This window comes from Lactuca serriola, chromosome 7, assembly GCF_051521515.1.
Source record: "Lactuca serriola cultivar US96UC23 chromosome 7, Lser_US96UC23_V15, whole genome shotgun sequence".
Classification (NCBI taxonomy): Eukaryota; Viridiplantae; Streptophyta; class Magnoliopsida; order Asterales; family Asteraceae; genus Lactuca; species Lactuca serriola.
Window position 1 is genome coordinate 11,469,638 of NC_136414.1, and position 10,084 is coordinate 11,479,721.

Here is a 10,084-nt window from a genome sequence, read left to right on the forward strand (position 1 = left end):
CCCTTAATCGATGTGCCGGTTAACCACACATGCTCCGCCGATACTATGATAAACAATAAGTTACCCTTTGCCTACCTTGTTAAATCCAAGTTAGTGTGCCGGTTACCCACACACGCTCCACCAATGACTTAAACAAAGTACAAAGTGTAATTTCATGGATTAACACCTTATTCACATTTTTCTAAGTAACTAAGATTGGGAATTCATAAGTGTTTAGTTACTTAGTATTTATCATTAATACTTTTAATGAAAGGAGAATTATAGTCCTTGTCCTACCTGTTCGACTATCGACCCTCCACTAGTCAAGGAAGCGGTGGGTGAGAGTGGACACCCATTAAACTGCCATTTTATAGGCAGTAACCTTATACCCCCCTTATAGACCGGCTTCGTGAATGAGGCCTACTAATGGTAAGACTGACTTGCTCTTATACATATATATATATATATATATATATATATATATATATATATATATATATATTATTAACTTATAATATCATATAGTATAAGGGTTGAATTTTAACTTTTAAAATTCTAAGGGCTTAACTTGGAATTAAAGTATTCTTGAGAGAAGCTTTACAAATTCCAAAACTTGAGGGCAAGTTTTGAAACTATTCAAAACTAATTAATTCCATAACTTATGTGTTTATAGTAGTTTTTAATTTAAAACTCTTCAAGTTCCATAACTTGAGGACAAGTTATGGAAGACTTTAAACTAATAAAAGAATGTAACTCTTCTTTTTTTGTAACTTATGGAACTAATTAAGGTTACACTTTTTTTATTTTATAATTTAATGAAGAGACTCTTGAACCTCCATAACTTGAGGATAAGTTATGGAGTCATAAAACCATTTAATTAGAACTAGACTCTTCATTTTGTAACCTTTTCCAACTTTTATGAGTATTAAGAGACTTTAATGTGACTTTTTATGTAACTTGAGGACAAGTTACACAAACACATTTTAGACTCAACTCTTAGATTAAAATGGATCAAAGACACATAATCAATCAACCTTTTCTATTAATCTAAGTAACTCATATGAACATAATATTTCAAGTCAAACACTTTTTCATGAAATTAGCCTAACCATTAAACTAATACAAATCATGAATCTATTGACAAATATCTTTGAAATTGGATTAGCATGAACATTAACACATCAAAAACAAGTTTAGAAGGTCAAAAACAGCTTAATGTAATGTTCCTAGTCCAATTCCAGCCAAAACAATCGAAGATATGCTGTCTGGGGGTCCAACTCGTTGAGTGCATGAACAAACACGACGATTTGGATGCTTTTCCCTTGGACTCGTCAAGTCCTTTCATGGACTCGGCGAGTCTGCTGTGCAGACAGCACCAAACTTCGATTTTTCAGCCAATTTTGCAAGTATAACAAGAAAACAAACCTGGCTCTGATACCACTGTTGGGTTTTAAGCATTCTACACACTCCTAAGTGTACATGCAACCCTAAATACCTTGGATCTATATTTTCTCTATTATACATACAATTATGAACATCCAAGGTATTATCCTAATCTAGTATACAAAACAATGAATATAACAAGATAGAATACATACCTCTTTGATGTAGAATGTCTTCATGAAGCTTGAGTGCCTAGTGCCCCAAGTGTGACACCTCAAATGATTCACGCAACATCATATGCACTTGGAAAACTTAGAGAGAAAACCACACACCATAAAATCGGCTAGCCCTTTCTTACTCACTCTAGTGACCGATTTTTCCCAACAATATGATCTTTATATAGTGTGTTACAATTAGGGTAAACCCTAATTGTCATGGCCTTCCATTTCCTTGGATCCATGGGTTTAAATACACCATGGAGCATCCATGGAGCATCTTATGGGTTTTAGCCCAACTTGATAATTCATGGAGCATTAGCCCACTATACAAGTATGGATGATTTACACAATCAACCCATATATTTAATTAGTCTTCTTTTGATTACTTAAGTAATACCAAATTAATTCTTGATCAATACTAATTAAATAATCCTATAAATATATTAGAACTTATAGTATATTAATAAATCTTAAGTGTTATTTCTCTCATTTTAGTCTATCCAAATGCATGATGCCATGCAACCCAAATGGACCATGTCGGGTCGGGTCAAGTCTTACCAATTATAGTTATGGACTTAGACATTAATCCAACAGGATTTGCTGGAAAGGTACCAACAAAGTACGAGGCAGGAGAGGTACGGGATCATCACTTCGATGATCACGACCAAGATGAGGGACGGAGAGTCTGTCACTGCTCATCTGCAGAAGATGCAAAGGTATGTCGACCGCCTGCTGAAGTTAAATGTTAACTTCGATGAAGAATTGGCAATTAATATCATTCTTCATTCACTGCCACCCTGCTTCAACCAGTTTGCATGACCTACCACATGAACAAGGAGGAGGTCATCTTGATCAAGCTTCAAGGCTTGTTGAGGATTGCTAAGAGCAACCTCAAAGATAAATCTGTTGCATCAACTTCCGCTACAACTTCCCCCGTCTTGGCTATTGGGCATGGGAAGGGTAAGAAGAGGAAGGCTCCTTCAAAGAGAAACCATAAGGGAAAGTACCATGATGATACCTCTTCTAGTGGAACCAAGGCTGGTCCCGCTGCACCCATCTCCAACCCAAAGGATGCAGAGTGCTACTACTGCCACGAGAAGGGGCATTGGAAAAGATGTTGCCCGAAATATCTGCAAGATATCAAGGATGGGAAGATCAAGTCGTCCTTCGCATGTATTTATACTATTAAATCTAATAACTCATCTCATGCCATTTCTTGGGTTCTTGATATAGGATATGGTTTTCACATTTGTTCTGATTTGCAAGGCCTAAGAAGAAATAGGGATGTGGAGCATGGGAAGATAAACTTGATCATGGGGAACAGAAGATCGTCGCCTGTCACCAAGATTGTAGTTTACTCTTTAGTGCTTAGTAGTGGGTTAGGACTGGAGTTGAATAATTGTTGCTATTTGCCAGAAATGGCTAGAAACATCATTTCTTTTCATGGTTTGTATAGAAAAGGATTTAGATTTTCGTTTGATAATGAAAAAGGTTCTATTAATGCTTATCTTAATGTTGTTTTCTATTTTGAAGCATTACCTTGTAATGGAATATATGAAACTGTGATGGTTGTAGACAACTTAGGAAATGATGTGTTGCATATTGACTCTTCCAATAGTTTGGACAAAGCATGCTTGTGGCATTGTCATCTTGGACATGTCAACAAGAAATGCATAGCCAAATCTAAAAGGATGGAGTGTTGGAGTCATTTGACCTTAGGGACGATGACGTGTGCGAGTCTTGTTTGATTGGAAAGATGACCAAGTCACCCTTCACTAGTACTTGTGAAAGGGGTGAGGGTTTATTGGATCTCATACACACTGATGTGTGTGGGCCCTTTAGATCCACCACAAGGGATGCGAGCCGCTTCTATGTGACTTTCAATGATGATTATAGCAGATATGGGTATATCTACTTAATCAAGCACAAGTCAGAAACCTTTGAAAAGTTCAAAGAGTTTAAGCAGGAAATGGAGAATCAGCTAGGTAGGAAAATCAAGATACTTCAATCTGATCGAGGTGGAGAGTACCTAAGTCTTGAATTCCATGACTACCTCAAGGAATGCGGAATCGTTTCGCAATTGACGCCACCTAGGACACCACAGTTGAATGATGTAGCTGAGAGGTGTAATTGAACCCTACTAGACATGGTTCGTTCCATGACGAGTCGTGCTTCGCTACCTATATCATTCTGGGGGTATGTGATATGTGTATTTTCATATATATTTTTATACACTTTATCTTAATATTTTGGCCTTATTTATTCTATTTTAGAACTAAAAAGTACTCATAATGCTTTGAATTATGTTTTGCAGCTATTCGTTGCCGATGAACCACAAAAGAAAAAACTAAAGCGGAAGCCGGACTTAGAAGCTAAAAGAAATCAAAATTGCTGAAAAAGTGAGTACGCCCCGCGTAAGGAAATAGTACGCGCCGCGTACACCTTTGCACCGGATAGACTTGATCGCGTGATTATCTTGAGTACGCGCTGCGTAATCCTAAGTACGCCCAGCGTACTTAGGTCGGCCACAAAGATTATAAATGTCGATTTTTAGCTAACCAGGAAGGGGGGGATTCGACTTCTAACCTAATTTAGTCGACAATTAGCTACTGTTAAGCCGTTTTGAGGGTCTAGAAGGCGGCCGGAAGGCCGTTAAGCTAACGGGAGCAGAGATCGGAAGGATTGGAGAGCGGATACATGTTGATTATCATATGGTTTGCTGACGTGACCATGTTTAGCATTCTATGGTGGTACTTTTCTGTATTTAGTTTCTGATTTAGGTGTAACAACCTTTTACTTTGTGTTTATGATTGAATGAAGCTTTGATTATTAGACTAATTGCTATATTAAATAGTTTATTTGTGTTTAATTTATCTTGCCAAGCTTGTTTAAAGATCCTCATGTGTTAATGATGATTATTTTCTGTTAATTGTTAATTGAATTGAGTTGCTTGAACATCTGCTTGATTTGCTTGTCTCTTATGATTTTTGATGACCATCGAGATTATAAGACTAGAAATAACGAATGTGAAACTAGAATTAACTTGAGAATAAGTAAGTTAATGTGTGAGCCTTGTTTGATGAGCATCAACAAGAGGTTGATTAAATGTCTACATTGATTAACTATATTTACAAGTCTTGCTTGATACGAACTGAACACTAGGAAGCATGTTAGTTTAATCAACTGATCACTGTTTGAATTGACTTGTTTGCTAAAGGATTAGTTATAGTGAACGCGAATCTAATCATTTTAGGAATCGGTGAACATTGAATAAATGAATTTGTGTATGCAATTGTCTATGTTTTAAGGTGTAATTTATCTAAACCCAAGTACCTGAAGAGATGTGCTTTCCTGTTAGTTTATCGAGAGTTGTTAATTGATTTATTAAACCATTTTATTATTTTCGTGTAACCTGTAACCTATAATCAAATATATTAAATTAATCCACCGTTCCCTGTGATCGACACCCGACTTACCTAAGCTATACTGTAATCTGACTAGGTACACTGCCTATAAGTGCATAGATAGTCTAAGTTTGTTAGGTTATAAATATTAAAATTAGTGGGTACTTTTGTGCACATCAGTATGCCTTGGAGACTGCTGCCTATATCCTTAACTTGGTCCCTACGAAGAAGGTTGCCAAAACACCTCACGAGATGTGGACAGTGAAAGATCCCTCGTTAGCACATATCAAGGTTTGGGGATGCGATGCTTTCATAAGACAAAAGACTCATGACAAGCTCGAACCTCGTAGTGATCGGTGTATTTTCATCGGCTACCCACAAAAGTCCTTTGGATATCTCTTCTATAGACCGAGTGACAATGTTGTCTTCGTTGCAAGGAGAGGGGTTTTCCAAGAGCGAGAACTCATAAGCCAAGGGGACGGTGGGAGGCAAATCAATCTTGAAGAGCTTCAAGAATCGAACGATAAAGGAACCTCAAACATTGGCGCTCAACTTGAGGAGGAAACTCCTGTTGAACCGATTGACGAGTCCTTACCTCTTAGACGTTCCAGTAGGGTTAGCTTTCAACCGCAGTTTTATGGTTTCCATATTACTACTAAAGGGGATACGTTTATTAGTGATAGTACACTAGTAACTTTGGACGAACCTAGCAGCTACAAGGAAGCCATGACAGGCCCGAAGTCTGAAAAATGGAAAGAGGATATGGACAATGAGATTCAGTCCATGTATGACAACCATGTTTGGAATTTGGTTGACAATGTACCAGGGCGTAAGACGGTCGGGTGCAAGTGGATCTTCAAGAAGAAGACCGACATGGACGGGAAAGTACACACTAATAAGGCGCGATTGGTTGCGAAGGGATTTAATCAAACTCCCGGAGTTGACTATGATGAGACCTTTTCACCGGTTGCGAAGACAAAGTCTATTAGGGTGATGCTAGTCATTACTGTATTTCATGACTATGAAATATGGCAAATGGACATCAAAACCGCTTTCCTTAATGGGAAGTTGGCTAAGGATGCTTATATGAGTCAGCCAGAGGGTTTTGTCGATGCGAAGTATCCTAATAGAGTGTGTAAGCTTGAGAAGTCCATTTATGGATTGAAACAAGCATCTCGCAGATGGAATGTTTGTTTCAGCGAGAAAGTCAAAGAGTTTGGCTTCCTGCGAAGCGAAGATGAGTTTTGTGTATATGTCAAAGCCAGTGGGAGCATAGTTAGCTTTCTCGTATTGTATGTCGATGACATACTACTCATAGGAAACGACATCCCGACCCTGCAGGAAGTCAAGTCTTGGCTTGGGAAGTGTTTCGCTATGAAGGACCTCGAAGAGGCTGCCTATATTTTAGGAATAAGGATAGTGAGAAACAGGAGTAAAAGACTAATAGGACTTAGTCAGAATACTTACTTGGAAAAGGTACTAAAACATTTTAGTATGGAAAATTCCAAGAAAGAGGAGTTACCGATACAAAGCAATTCCAAGTTGAGTAAGACTACTAGGAGTATGCGGCTAAATAATAAAATTTAACAAAACAATATGAATAATAATAGCTCTTTAGCTTAATGAAGTAAACTATATAAATAATTTATAAACTATAGTGTCATCCCTACAAAAGTACTACACCTTCCTTCCGTCAAAATGACAACTATGCCCTTGAAAATCAGATAGAAAACTCTCCCATTGAAAAGTCAAAACATACAATACAATGAAGCCGTTGGTTCCCAGCCATCTCTCCTTCCTCGTTTCCAAGATCCGACCTTCATTTTTACTCCAATTTCACACTTCCATACCCAAAAATCCTACACCCATCTCGTTCCCCGATCATCAAACACCAAGAAGATCAACCGAAGATCAAAATCTTTCAATTCGAGAAGAACACATAGTTAACCGAACCACTATCCTCGAAACTCTAACATGTTACAGCAACGATTGGAAACGCGCTATGGAGTTCTTCAATTGGGTTGAATCGGAATACGGGTTCAAACACACAACAGAAACGTATAATCACATGATTGATATATTGGGTAAGTTTTTCGAATATGATCTTGCATGGCAACTGATCGATAAAATGCCTGAGAGAGACCATACTACATTTCGTGTAATGTTTAAGCGTTATGTTTCCGCACACCTTGTTCAAGAAGCAATCAGTACATATCATAGGTTAGGAGAATTTAATTTAAAAGATGACACGTCGTTCTTGAATCTTATAGATGCATTGTGTGAGTATAAACATGTAATCGAAGCAGAAGAGTTATGTTTAGGTAAAGATAAGAACTTTAATAAAGAAAAGATTGCGTCTTTTGAGATGGGTACTAAAGTGTATAACATGATTCTTCGTGGGTGGTATAAAATGGGGTGGTGGTCTAAATGTAGAGAGTTTTGGGGACAGATGGATGAAGATGGAATTAGTAAAAATTTGTTTTCTTATTCAATTTACATGGACATTCAATGCAAGAGTGGGAAGCCATGGAAGGCTGTGAAGCTGTATAAAGAGATGAAGAAGAAAGGGATTAAATTGGATGTGGTGGCATACAACACTGTTATCCGTGCAATCGGTGTTTCAGAGGGTGTTGATGTGGCTGTTCATCTTGGTCGTGAAATGCTGGAATTAGGCTGTGAACCAAATGTTGTAACTTACAATACAATCGTTAAACTTCTGTGTGAAAATGGGAGGGTCAAGGAGGCATATAAGGTGCTCGATAAAATGTCTAAGAGAGGATGTGCACCCAATGTGATCACTTATCATTGCATTTTCAGGTGCTTGGAGAAGCCGAATGAGATTCTTGCAATGCTTGATAGGATGATTGAGAGTGGTGTATGTCCAACTATGGATACATATGTATTGCTTATAAGGAAATTTGGGAGATGGGGTTTTTTGAGACCGGTTTTTATAGTTTGGGAGAAGATGGAAAATCATGGTTTGAGTCCGAATGAATTTGCTTATAATGCTTTGATTGATGCTTTGGTGGAAAAAGGTATGATTGATATGGCAAAAAAGTATGATGAAGAGATGTTGGCAAAAGGACTCTCAGCTAAATTGAGACCTGAGTTAGTGAACGGAGAAAATGAGGATGGATGATTGACATAAGGGCCCGTTTGTAACACATGATAGGAAAAACAAGACTCAGACTGATGTCAATGAGACAAAATTACAGTAAGATTTAGTGCTTGAAGTTGGTCTCAAATGGGTTCTAGGACAACTCGCCATGGGAAGCTAGGAAGCTAGAGGATGATGGAAGGGAAGTGAAAACTATGGATAGTCGTGTGGCTTTCTATGTATTATTATTTGATTTGCATCTCAAAGCTTTCTTTTTTTGAGTTTTTCTTTGTTTTGAAGCGACATATGTAATCCTTCAAGTCAACATTGGCAATCCACTACAAGTCAACGTTATGTGTATTCTAACACGTTCTTTGAGGCTTAGGAATTCATAACCCTACAAAATAAATACTATTCACTAAACATCTCAATATATTTGTCGCATTAAAATTGCGGATGCTGCATAATATCATCTTTGCTACTTGATCATTTAAGGTTATAATGCCTTAATTTTTTTAAGGGCTAAAATCATATAACCTGACACCATCAAAATTTGAAAAGAGAAAAAAATATTCGACAATAAATAATGACTAAACCTAATCCCAAAACAGCTGAATTTAAATCAACAAATTACACGTGTCAACAAGTTAGGGGTGTTGATTGGATATAACTTTTAGGTTTCGGATAGTTCGAGTTTTAAAAAAAGAAAATAATAATAACCGGTATTTGATCTATATTGCACTTCGGGATTCGGGTTCAGGTAGATTGAGTTTTAATTCGGGCCGGGTAGCGGGTATACCCGTAAATTACTCAAACAAAAAAAACAATTATACATTTAGGCCTCGTAAATTTTCTTCGTTTATGTTTTTTTTATCAAGATTATCAAATCTAACTTCCAACTTTTCTTTTCAATGTCAATTGTTGTTGAAATGTTATTATATTTTGTTTAAATCGTCGATAAAGATTATTTTGATTACAAGTTTTGAAATCTAAACATTAGGTAAATATCTATTTTAAGTCATGTGCACTATGTTTTCTTTCTGATTTTTCTGTTTTACAACCTTTGTTTTTTCTCTTTTTCTTTTTCTTTTGATATTATTTTTCTTAAAGTGAGTGTTTGATCGTCTTGAAATAGGAATATTGCAACCTGAATATACAATGTTTCGTTTAGCACTATTTTATAATACCGTTTTTAGGTTACAAGTAAACCTTTTTTTGGAATAAAAAATTAAGATTAGAGATAGTTACAAATACTTCAATTTACAATGTTATGCGAAATTGTCGAAGTGTGAACTTTGGATTCGGAGAGTCGAATTCCTAGGTCAAGTGGTCAGCGAAGAGGGAATTCACATGGACCTTTCCAAAATCAAAGCAATCGAGAACTGGTCAGCACCAAGAACGCCTACGAAGATCCGTCAATTCTTAGGCCTCGCTGGCTGCTATCGCAGGTTCATACAGAACTTCTCAAAGATCGCTAAACCGCTTACCACCTTGACCCAGAAGGGTGTAACCTTCGACTGGGAAGAGAAAAAAGAAAATGTGTTCCAAACACTAAAACAAGCCCTATGCAGCGCACCGATATTGTCCCTTCCAGAAGGGATAGAAGATTCCATAGTATACTGCGATGCATCCAACCAAGGACTTGGCTGTGTTCTTATGCAACGGGAAAAGGTCATCGTCTATACATCAAGACAACTTAAGACACACAAAGTTAACTACACTACTCACGATCTTGAGCTTGAAGCGGTAGTTTTTGCTCTAAAGATCTGGAGACACTACCTATATGGTACAAAGAGCACCATTTTCACAGACCACAAAAGCCTTCAACATATATTCGATCAGAAGGAGCTGAACAAGAGACAACGATGATGGGTAGAACTACTAAATGGCTATGAATGTGAAATTTGTTATCATCCCGGCAAAGCCAATGTAGTAGTTGATTCCCTTAGTCGAAAGGAGTACTCAGGTCATAGAGTCAAAGCACTGATAATGACCATCCATTC

General features: G+C 37.3%; 1 pseudogene; it reads left to right on the forward strand.

Annotated features, from left to right (window-relative positions):
* Positions 1-6,690: 6,690 nt before the first annotated feature.
* LOC145063668 (pentatricopeptide repeat-containing protein At1g80550, mitochondrial pseudogene) lies at positions 6,691-8,441 on the forward strand (annotated as a pseudogene).
* Positions 8,442-10,084: the final 1,643 nt, after the last annotated feature.